A 12,660-nucleotide genomic window follows, 5' to 3' on the forward strand; every position below is an offset into this window, starting at 1 on the left:
TGGATTCTCCTACTGGACAGGTTTAGATCACTGTGCACTCATCATGTGGATTTTCCAGCTTCCCTTTTCAGTCACCAAACAGACTCAGTGGGCTGAATGAACAACTTGTGTGCAGGATCATGTACACATGTGGGTGATAAAGTATCTCAAAATACTTTTTGTCATGGTACAGTGAAGATCATCTGCCACTGCTGTCTCAAAGGGATGGTGCTCCCCAAGCACTACCTCCTGCTCCATCATTTGCTCTAAAGGTCAATCTACTCATTCTGTAAGAAATAGTTGCAGATAAATAACAACTTTTTCCTTAGTCTCTAAGAACTTTGCTCTTGAAAACAGAAACAAGATTTGGTCAAAAAGGTTCCTGAAGCTGCTGAAGACACAGTTTTTCTCTCCAAAGCTGAAATCACCAGATCCTACAGCTATTTTACTTCCATTTGTCACCTTAGTTCCAGAATATCTACAAGCTTCGTGAAGGAATGCTTCTTCAGAGCTAATCTAAAAGATAAACACAGAAGATATTACAGACTCACCGACAATCAGAATATTCAGGAATTTTAATTCCCTCGTGCATTGCTGTCTTTTGCATTCACCTGGTATCCTCCTTTAAATTACTCACATCTTCAAGTTTAAGGCTTGCCTGTGAAAAGCAAGGACTTTTCCAGATTAATTGAAATTAATAGAAGGAAGTAGGATAACTGAATAGAGATGTAATGTGCCTTGTGGGAAGAAAAACAGCAAATGAAATTAAAAAGAAAAACAAGAGATCTTTGCAGATCATCCTCGTTAACTTCTGCCAGAGAATTGAAGGCACTACAATTTAGAGGACTAGAAAACACTCCACTAGTGAAATTCTTTCAGGGTTCACAAGCATGTAGTTATGTGCTTATTTTTTCAAATTCCAGTATTGTACAATTCTAAAGTCCAGCCAGGAATAAATGTAAATATGCCAAAATACTGTGAGAAAGATTCATTTCAAATGTTTCTGGACTTAACAGAAGCTGGAGGTGGAAAGAAGCTTATAAGAAATCCATATTGCTTGAGATTTATTGATAAATTTGTAGATCCCAGATGTTTTAATGATTTATGTAAGCTGCAAATATTTGAGGGCTTATCCAAAATCAATTCCAAGATTTTAAAAATTTGTCTATCACTTGTCTTAATGGACTACTGAGCATGAAGTGATGAAGTAAATCTGTTTGCCCTGAAAACACAGAACAGCTGATGAGGACAATGGGAGAGCCAGGCAAGGGTGGAATGTTTGTTCAGATCTGCTCTTCAAATGGACACCCACGCAAACCATGCAGTACAGAAACAGAGATCTGGGCATAGATGGGATTCCTACATCCCCAGCTTCCACTGATTTTATTCTCAGGGTGGGAACCTGCATTGATGTTGAGCCCTGAGGCGGCAGCTGGGTCTGTAGCCTTCCTGCTCCTTTGTCCTTTGTCCACAGCCAGAAGCCATGGCCCTGATTCTGCAGCCACAGTAGCTCTTCTCTGGGTGGTTCTCCCAAAGTGGTAGCACAGCAGGGGAAAAAATCAAGTATGCTTTAAAAGTTACTATCAAAGTTACTTTACCTCTTTAAAATGTGGTAATCCTTATTCTTCTGGCATTAAGATGGAACAATTTAAAGAACAAAATGCATTCAATATTTTGCATGGAGTGACTTCCATCAGACTTTGAGGGAAGTTTATAAATCAACAGAAACCACTTAACTGCAGCATTTTCATGAGTCCAGAGGAATTCTAAGCAAATAGCAGGTTTGTAAGAATGAAAAGTCACTTATATTATACACACAATCTAATGTTCAAAGGAGTGTAAAAGATGCTTAAGTGTTAATATTTTATGTAGCCTTGGCTCTCAGTAGTAATTGCAAGCCATTAAAAAGAATGTTAAGCCATAGCTGTTAGCACTGGCACAGCCCCAAGTAAACACTGAACCCTCACGGAAGGGGGTTAATTGGTACAAGAAGAGGTAATTTATTAAGGAACACTGAAACCCTGTATACACCAAAAGATCAGACCAAACTGCATATGTCTTGTGTGAATATTGAGTCTGATAATCAGATTTTTTCACTACACTGCACTTTATAGTCTCAGCCTATGCAGAAAACTGAAAAATCAACACTTTTTTTTTTTACATGGCTCCAATAAACCTTTACCTGGTGCCCATCAGTCTGGCCCTTCCCAATCCCAATGTCCTCTGGAAAGTCTGTCACTTGTTGGGAAGAAAAGCCAACATGACAACCAGACCAAAGGCATGGGACTCACGTTGCTTTCTTTCACTAACTTTGGCACGCTGCTAGAGCCTTGCTAGTCTTGCATAGGTCCATTTAACTTTTTCAGGATTGACAAGCTTATCTTTTTAAGAATCTTCTTAAAAGTCTACTTTCTACAAGGTTTCTGACCCCTTAAAGCACATCAAGACAAATGGAAGTGGGTAGCAGCTAGTTCTTCTCACCTCACTCTTTCATGACCTTCTTTTTTTAAATGGTGGCTCAAAAAACTCAGTTTAGTTGTTTAAAGATCTGGAGTGGAGTTTTCCCTTCAGATGTTTACGTGCCACTGTAAATCTGGGATGCACCCTCCTTCCAACAAGCCTGGGGAGCGTTGTGCACATTACCGGTGCTCCTTTAAGAAAAGCCACCTGGAAAATCTGCAGACTCCAGAGCCAGATCCAGTCTCCCAGCTGAAAGAAAGGCTATCAACTGCTCGTTTCCCTCTCCCTGGCACAACCTCTTCCTTGGTCTGCAGTGCAGATGTCTCCTGCATATCTGCTGTTTCAGTTTTATGAGAAAGGTGCACAGAGCACATGGCAGACGTGCGCTTTGGAAAGGCCAAACTTTATTATTTAGTATTTAGAAATTTTGTACGTAAAGTCAAATTCAAAGCCCATTGAGGTCACTGGGAATTCTCCCGCTGTGCTCAGCAGGGTTTGGATCAAGACCATGAACTAGAATATCTTGAAATCAGTGTTTAAAAACCTAGACAAAATGAAAACAGATTTGTGAAACTCTACCCCCCTCCCATTCTATGTTTTGCCTCCCATGGAAAGGTAGCACAAATGCAGGAAATGAGGAATCTGATGGCTGCAAGGTTTTATAGCTCTGATCCCCAAATCTTCCTCTTGATCTCTAAATGAAGCAAGTATGGTTACATCTGTTCGAGTTATTTTATTAATCTAAAATAAAAGGGAAGACACTTCTCTGACACACTAAAGCAATTTGTAATTTTATCTATTTTGACATAGTTCATTTTGAATTATAAGTGCCATTATTTGGGATGGGGCCCTTATTTCTCATACTCAAAATTATTTGCCTCTAAAGTTGCACTCACAGCAATATCTTACATTTTCATAGATTTGACTTAAAGAAGAATTTCATTTCACACAGTGTAGATCTCACCCTGTATCTTTTAACTGTTGTCATGTACTTTTGATGACATACTACACTACTATAAGATTGATGTCAATGGCAGAAAAAGAAAATCTCACTTTAGGAGTTATGAGGAATTCAAATTTTCTGATTTTGGATTCTCATATAGTAAGTCCGGTCCAAGCCTAAGTCTCAAGAAAAAAGCTTCGGGAGTTTTTATGCAGTACTTTTTTCACTTCTAACTGCTGGTTCATAGGATATAGCAAAGATTTTGTGCATACAACTGAAGCAGCTTAAAATTGTGTTCAGGTTAAAATATGATTTTGAATAACAGTCCTCATTGGTTTAGATTTCTTTTGCTAATTCAGCTATTCTCCTAATTTATTTTCTAAGCTTTCTTGTTTATTTTTCATTTTTACTGTTTAGCTACAAGCCCTTGAGGCTTTCAAAGCAGTGTTCAAGTATTTGTCACTATGCTATTTTAAAAATATTATTCCAATTCTTTATTTTCCATTAAAATGTCATCCACAACCATATTAGCTAATTCCAGTCTTTATATTTCCACTTCTTTTATGAGCAGAGCTACTTAGTTCTGAATTGGAAGTTAAAGCAAGCATTTTATTTGAAAAAAAACCTAATAGATAGTATCTAGAGGATCCCTATATACAGGGACTTTTAAGTCAGAAGGTTGCTAATAGTTGTAATAATACATGTTAAAAATATTATTCTCTCAAATAAAAACCCATTATACATTAATTCAAGGGCATTAATGGAAATTCTAGAACTTGCAATGTTTCCCTGATTTTTTTTTTATTATGAAATACCAAAAAAGAAAATTTTTGAGTTCAGTACTTAGGGGTTTTTTGTTTGTTTGTGTTTCTTCTTGGGTAGGAGGAAAGATCAGAGCATTCAACAACGGTTCTGCAGTACAAGATAACACTAATAAAAATTATTCTGTCTTGTCTGGTCCTTGATAGGCAGGTTTTCTGCCTGGACAGACCAGTGTTCTGTCCTCAGAGCATTCTATTGTGGGCAATTCCCACTCAATGAACTGCATAGTTTGCTGAAGTGACTAAAGAAGGGCATTGTGGAAGATGTAACTCATCCAAGTAGGCGCTCAGCTACAGAATCTTTGCCTTTTTTCTGTGGTTATGTAATTCAAAAGGCAGGTATGGATCAAAAATAAGTTACACAGAAGGTTTCATTTCCACACAGCAAAATCACAACACTCCCATTAAACACAAGCAAGTCTTAAAAGAGTCTTTCCGTAAATATTATTACATTTCTTCAAAACAACTATTTACTGGGATGGAGTCCAATTTCATACAGGACCATTTTGAACCTCTAAAATCCCCCAGGTCTCAGGAAGTTCTCGTTCAAGTTGCCTGTGTCGTGTAATGTAACATCCTCTGGGACATAAAACCACCAAGGTGGAAGTGAGCAGGTATATGCAACAAAGATTGGCATTTGATACTTGAAGAGGACTGCAGGATAGCAGATACCTTGCAGAGGAGTACAACAACAAATATATAATATACTGTACATACAAGATCTAAGGAATAGGAAAGAAGCAACTTCTCACAAGGGTTTTACCATGAGCTTGAATTTCTGTTCAAGGAGGTGTTCAGAGCTGCATTTGGATTCAAAATGCAATGAACCTCCCATGACAGATCATTTTTGTCTTGTACACCTGTTATTAATAAACCTAGTTAGAGCTAGAGACATCCTTAGGAATTAAAACTGAACCTCACATGCATCACCTGAAGACAATAAGATATTTTTTATTAAGATAAATATATTGAGGATAAAACTTACTCAGTTTACTAGTACCATTCCTAATGATACGAAGAGTTATTGCTTTAACAACCAACAAAAATACACTTTCATCAGAACTATTCTTCAATACATAGATTTGTTTCTACTTCAGCCCTTTTGCAGGCTGAAGTAGAAACAATATTTTAGCTAGGAACAGTATATCATGATATACAGTGTTATCAAGAGCAGTATATGCCTTTCAAAGCAGATATAATGCTCCACTTGCATTCAGCATATGAGTTCACTTTTGAAAATAAATCTTGAGATAACCCACAAACAGGGAGGCAAAGCCAGGGAGAAGCCAGAGGCAGCAGAGTTAGTGGATATAAAGCGGGCTCTGGGGAAAGTCCTTCTAATGTTACTTACAGATGCATATATCATGTACTTCTGCAGAAACATAAAGATTTATCTCTTTTATATGCACATATGGCACAAACCATATGAATGAAAATATGGCATTATTTCATACAGAAGAAATAAATAAAAAGAAGATTCCTAAATTTCAAATTCAGATGTTCAAAAGGTAAGAGACCCTAATAATGACCTAATGTGCTCTGGTTTTATTCTTTTCTGATCCTCTCCCTCCTGGAACTCACTGTATACATCTGGGTCTCTAGTTAACTTGCTGTATACATCTGGGTCTCTAGTTACATGATCACGTGCTATCCTACACAAAATCTTTGTTACAGCCTGTGTACATTCGAGGGAGAAATGATGGCAGACTGCTGGTGAGCTACCCTCTGCGTCGTCTGTTTTAGATAAATCCAAGATTTTTCAAAAAATTAATCAAAATCAAAATCTGTTCAAAACTGATCCAAAAAAAGGATCTGCAATGACTTAAAAGTTCTGCTTCAGTGTGTTCATCCAGCTATGCAACACGAATGCATGAGGAGAGACAGAAGACATAAAGATTTATTGGCACTCATTTGGGTTGATGTACATAATTCTCTCATGTTTTCACCACTTATAATACAGTCATCCCAAAATGATGCCACTAAAGCCTGCTTTTCAGATCATATCATCATGTGCTTAGACTGTATGATTCACTCAGTAATTTACAGAAAATACAGCTTAAGAACTCCATTATACAAGATATACTCAGATTTTAACATTTCAGAACTTTTCCTTATGTATTGTCTATGCTTAAGAGACCAGGTGCTTAGCTACTGGCTCCAGCTGACTAGGACTCAGCAAGAGACATTAAAACTTCAGATAGGAATCTCAAAACACTTTCCTAAACATAAAAATGCCATGATTTTAAGGTCTTTTCTTCCCTGACTCTTCTGAACTAGGAGCAGGTCGGATGGGAAGCCTGGGAAACATTGCTTTCCAAACCCTGCATTTTTACTCTGACAAGCAGTAAGATAAATATTTGAAGTACACCATTTATCTAAAATGAAATATTGTCCATTTTGGCCATAATACTGTGATGAGAACTTCCAGATTCCAAAAAGATAGGAAGCGATGAGATATATATATATAAATATAGGATGCTTCAGATTCCTTAATGACATGTTAAAATAGGGTAATAGTGCAGAGTGTTTGGTATAATTTCACTAAATACTAATTAGAAGTCATCTTTTGATGGAGAAAACTGAATGCTATTTTATTTCATAACTTATTCTCATAGATTAAGTGGAAGACTTCCACTGGCATGGTTCTGGATAGGAATTCAAGATCTCAGTTTTTGCCCTTATCACCATATCAGGTTTTTTTCTTGTTACCTTGCTGAAGGAAGTGTCTCAGAAGTAAATCTTGCTCCAGCTTGGATCAGTGAGAATTTTTTAGCTGGAGTAGAATTTCCCCTTTAATTATTTTGTGTCGTGTCTTAAGTGAGCACTAGAGAAAAATGCCCTTGTGATGTCTCTTTTTTTAAGTAACGAAGGATTTGGTGTGATCATACTTGCTATTTGGAGGTGAAGGAAAAGAATTTTCAACCACTAATAAAACATGTTTGTCTCACCTCCTCAGAATCCCACTTGTTGGTCCAGTTTGTATGGAAAGAATATCTCAAATGAAATTTCTAGAATTATAGACTACATTAAGTATATGAAGAATTAAAAGTACAACTTTAATAAGGAATCTCAATTTTCACCTGGTAGATATGTCTGATAGGTGTTTTCAGGTTAGCAGTAATGTATTTTACTTCTACTTTTTTCCTTTTTTAGAATCTATTTAAATGTAGATATACATTTCTACCTCCTGATCTCTATATCCATCATACTCCTCTACAGTCATGGCAACAGTAAGGAGACATGCTTTAATAGAAAGGAAAGACAACAGTCTTCCTAAAATGCTTTAATCTGGGTGATGCTCTAAGGGGTGGAATGCCATGCTCTGTGACTAATTGGATTAGAATAAAGCCAATGTTCTAAGGAAAAAAAAAAAAAAAACACACAAAAAAAAAAAAAGTGCACCGGGTTTGCATAAAACCACTTTTTCTTTAACCTGCTAACATCTGACCTTCTTGTTTGGACAGCCTTGGACACCCACCATAGTGTCTTCTGGGAAGAGCTCAAGCCTATTTGGTTTTTAAATAGCAGTTAAATTACAGAGTCCACACTAGACAGTCAAACCTATTTGCTTGAGTATCTTTAGGGTGTGTTTCAGCCTAGTGGCAAGATTTTCTGGAAAGATTTTGCAAGAGCAGAAGTCCTGAAGGTGCAGTATTATCTCAGTCAGACCCAATCCAGCCTGTTGCTGAAAACATCCGAACACTGCCAGGTTCATGTACCTCTGATGAGAAGACATGTCTATCCCTCCCCTCTTGGACACTGAATCTGTAGATGGGAAACACACCCTGCTTACTGCAGAAACGTTTTTCTCAGGGCTATTTTTCCAGCTTCTGTAAGGGATTATTGGACAGTCAGGATCAGGATGGGATTGATATAATGGAAAAATTCCTGTTTCAAGAACTGAGGTGCTATCCTCTTTATTTTTGGTGACATTTTCTCAACTGAACCAGGAAAAATAAAATATTTGATTCCTCCTTCTTCACCAGATGTGCAAAACCCAGAAATTCTGGATATAAAGGTATCATATGAGCTCCAGATCAGTGAAGCATGCCTGTGTATGAACTCAGAATTCCCAGCAGGCTTCAGGAAGAGTTATTTTTCTTTCAGGGGATACCATTTGTTTCCCATTATAACCACCTTCTGTTAACATATTTCTGAGATGAGACCTTCTATCTAATTGTATTCATCCACAGCTCAGCCCATGACTGACTTTCCTGGCACCACATGTTTGTGTTTGTCCTGACTCCAAATACTCCAGGAACTTTGTGACTATCTATGGTCATTTCCTTCCCGCCTACCCAAAAAAAAAGACCTATCTGGGAAGAGATAATTGAATTCCCTCCTACCTGTAAACCAGTAATAACTTTATATGGTACCACAGAATGATCATGGGCACTTGTAGAGCGAAATGTCTTCAAAATTAAGTGGAACATCTCTCAGTTGCTTGTGCAACCCTTCTTCTTAAAATGAATTGTTTCATGTCTCTAAATTTATGCTTTCTGAGGGAAGACTGAAGACAGGAAAGGATTGTCTAGTTTATTCCTTTCAGCTTTATTTATTTCTGCTTCACATTTTCCCGTATTGGGCACTGGTGTAGTTTGCAAGTGTCTTTTTAGAGCAACCGCTTGAAGAAATTGTCATCTCTCCTGCAGCTTCTGTATGCTTTTGTTTGTTGTTCTTTTCTTGCCACTTACCATTCTGAGAATATGAAACTCAAATATTTAATAAACACTTTCATTCAAATCACATTTCTCTTCTAAGCTCTCTGTTCTTCCCTACTGGTCAGTATTGTGTGTAAAACAGCTACTGCTATAGTAGCTCCCTTCTGTTTTTGAGAGAAAACATTTTCAGTACATTTGTCATAAATATTTCAGCTCCCACCTCACCCAGTAGCTTTAGCAGTGTTCTGCTTTTTCTCTTCTTCTTCTTAAATATGTTCACACTTATAGGCACACAGAAAATTAATTTCTCAGGTTTTCCCAAAAACACAGTTTGGTTTGTCCAGTCCAGTCCTCACAGTCACAGGAAACACCAAAAAAATACAACTCCTCCAGCAATCCACAAAATATATTGTGAGAGTCAGAGTACACCACAGGTAATGTGTGTATAGATGTATATGTGCAAATACACATATATACAAGAACAAATACCTCCAGTAAAGGACAGAAAGGCTCAGCTGTGTTTCATAGAATGTGAGCAAGAGACTAAAAAGGCAGCACGAATTACCTTGGTAATGGCAGCTTCTAGGTAATCATAGCAAATACAGACATCCTTGAACCAAAACACACACACACAGAATTTTTTATTCTCTGTCCTTCCAGAATGAGGTAATCCCTTCTGTAGGTAACATTTTCCTGTGATTTGTCTCTAAGCTTTAATTATGTGATAAAATTCTTTATCCTTTTTGTTTCCTCACTCCCCTGCTCATCTCTACTTGTTTTCAAGTCGCTGTCCAGGTATTTTCTTTCCCTTGTAAGAACATACAACCCTTATCTAATCCATGACATTCTGAAATATTGTAAAGGGACTGATTTGAAGACACATATTCACCATTCCAGCAGGGGCAATACTAGTTCTTGACCAATTCTGTGTCTATAAATAGGATGAGCATCTGAAATTAATGGCAGTTTCCTTGCTGTGTTATCCTTCTGCAGGGAGTCTGATTTAAGGAATTTGTGCTTGAAAAACTTGAAAGTTCCCATTCTGAACAAGATGCCAAAACTTTATCTGATCAAAGCAGTTTATAGGCCACTTTCCTGGGAACAGAAAGGGATGGATGCAAATTGGAAGTCAAACTCCAGACAGTTCCATCGGCAAGATTTGCAGCGAGTGCTAAGAGGATAGAGCCAAAACTAATCAAACAATACTCGCTCGTTTTGAAAGAAGGAGTTTTTCTCCTGGTCGACTTCAAGACCTGCTCCACTTTACCCTGCAATGTATATAGTTCTTTGCTGCCTGCTGCAAGCTAGGAAACACTGTTATCTCCTCTTTTTGAAGTTTTCCATTATATCAGTATGAGAGCTGGGAATTTGCTTGCCTGAGAGGCAAATCTGAAGACTTGAAGACTGCTCCCTGAACAATTTTCCCTCTCATGTCTCAGGACTCTGAAACTCTGAAGTGCTGAGGCTGAGCAGAACCACACCTGAGGTGCTGACCTCCAATATCTGCACTTGTGTGCCAGAGAAGAACTCTGTGTGTTTGCCTCCTTCTGCAGCGAAAAGCACTTCCAGAAGTTTGGAGTTCCCTTCCTATCTCATGCTGAAGGATCCTGGGTACATAAAATAGAAAGAGCCTGACATTCATTTTAACTTATCTGTGCACCTCGATAGCTTGAAAAAGAAATATTTTTCTTCCTGAGGAGTTTCCAGGATAATTCATCACTGTTTGCTTGGTGTTCAGATTTTGCTGTAATATGCGCTACAAAAATATATAGACAGCTTAGTTTCATTACATAGGTATCATTGCCCGTATGTTATTAAAAATAGATTGAAGGAGAGGCCATATTCTTTGAAATACACTGTAGCTTCATCTGTCAGTTCCTGGAGAAAGGTAGATTTACCTTGTATTGATCATTTCCTACTGACTTAGTGAAAATACTGAGAAAAAGGATGAGGACTTTTAGAAGCATTTACCAAAATTGACCATGGTTTGCAAAATCAGTGGAAACTCGCCATGCTTTAAAAGGTAAGCAAAAAAAATTAGAAAAAGAAAAAAAATAAAGATTCTAAAAATAAATTGGTAAAAGAGAAAAGTTCCTGTAATTTTAGGTTTAAAATATGAGCCTGAGTAATCAAGGAAAGTATTTTTACTGCCCTGTCAATGTTTTTCCTGGAAGCTCTGGTAAATAGACTTTCTTTAGATCTGTAGTGTGCGTGCCTAATGGTCTTAGGTGTCTCTTACCACAGAAAACTTTATCCTTAAGAAATACAGTAAACAGGAACTCTGTGGTTACGTAGTTCCTGAAAGAAAAAAAAAAAAAGAAACATGTTCGCTGCCATGACACACAGACAATTTATACTGATTTAAGAAGAAGCTGTTCTCTTCTATTTTGAATCTTTCATGTCAGCCTTTGTTTCCATTGCATTAAAAACTTCTGTTTTTAAAACCTATCAGTGAACTGGATCATGTTTTCTCAGTCGTTTGAATTAACATCTCCACAACCCCAGGAGCCCCACAGAAGTGCTGGAAAGCAGAAGGCAGAGGTTTTCTTCAGCCTTTCTAAAGCTCTATTTATTTACTTTTGCTGCAGAAAAAGATCAGCCATCTTCTATTCTGAATCAGCAGCTTGTAGAAGCTGGGGCCCATCCAAGACTGAACTAAGCTATAAAAATTGTCTCAAGACCACTTAGACACATAATTCTCCCAAGTTCTGTGTCACTTCAGTCACTTCTTTTATTTTTTTTTTTTTACCATGTTCTTTTCTTCAAAAGCTGCCACTTAAACAAATGAATTAGCACAGTGTCTTCCTAGCAATGCACATCTCCCTGTCAGCTGCAGCTCAGCCATACAATCTGAGTAATATTGACTCTACACTCACAATGAAGTTCATTTTTCCAGTCTCCCAAAAGGATGCACAGTTCAGTTGGCTAACAAAGGGGCTGGCCGTCATTGTAAAGGGTGTGTTAGCAGGAGAACAAACCTCAGTGCTGCTGCTGTGAGATGCAGGGAAGGTGCTCCATCATCGTGCCTTGTTGCTGTGAGCTTGGGAAATTCTTCACCACAAAACTGGTCAGGATAGTCAGGAAGAGCAAATCCTTCTTTTCCCTCCTGTTGAAAGTAACCCTAATGTTAGGTAGAACCATAAAAAATGACTGCAGCATTGAACAGAGATGCAGATGCCTTACAGTAATACTACCTGGAAACCAAACAAGATCAAGACAGTAATCAAAAGAGCAAAATTCCATTTAGATTCTGATGTCTATTTTCTCTAGTGATAAATTCACACTGTGTTAAACTCACTGCTTTAAAATTACAAAATCACATAGTTTTCTTGATGATCACTCGTTTTGCTCTTCCTGTTGGTGGTGCAAGGTCACTCCTAGGGAGTAGGAAGCACGTGAATGCAGTGTATACATAGCCTCAGGCCTTCCAGGCTGCATTTTGGTGAAGAGGGAATTCGGACAAATGCCACGTTTTCTGTCATGCAGCAGTGGTGACTGCTATGTTGGTGGGATGGATAGAATAGATAGGTGGGATCTGTGATACATTAAAGCACCAGTGTAAGGCATCAGCATGTCCTGCTGCTCACATCACCCCATACCAGGGTTGCTTCTCCAGGGAGAGAGTTCATGGTCACCATGAGTTCAGATAGACCTCAACCAATGCTCAGGTTGCCTCTGCTCATCAGTAACATCAACACTGGCTTAGGCATTTTTTAGAAGGTGGTTTTTATCTACCTGGCAAGTTGAAGAAAACCATTAAATGCTTAGTGTGAAAAGCACTGCAAAGGCTGGACTT

The sequence above is a fragment of the Sylvia atricapilla genome, chromosome 3 (assembly GCF_009819655.1).
Source record: "Sylvia atricapilla isolate bSylAtr1 chromosome 3, bSylAtr1.pri, whole genome shotgun sequence".
Lineage (NCBI taxonomy): Eukaryota > Metazoa > Chordata > Aves > Passeriformes > Sylviidae > Sylvia > Sylvia atricapilla.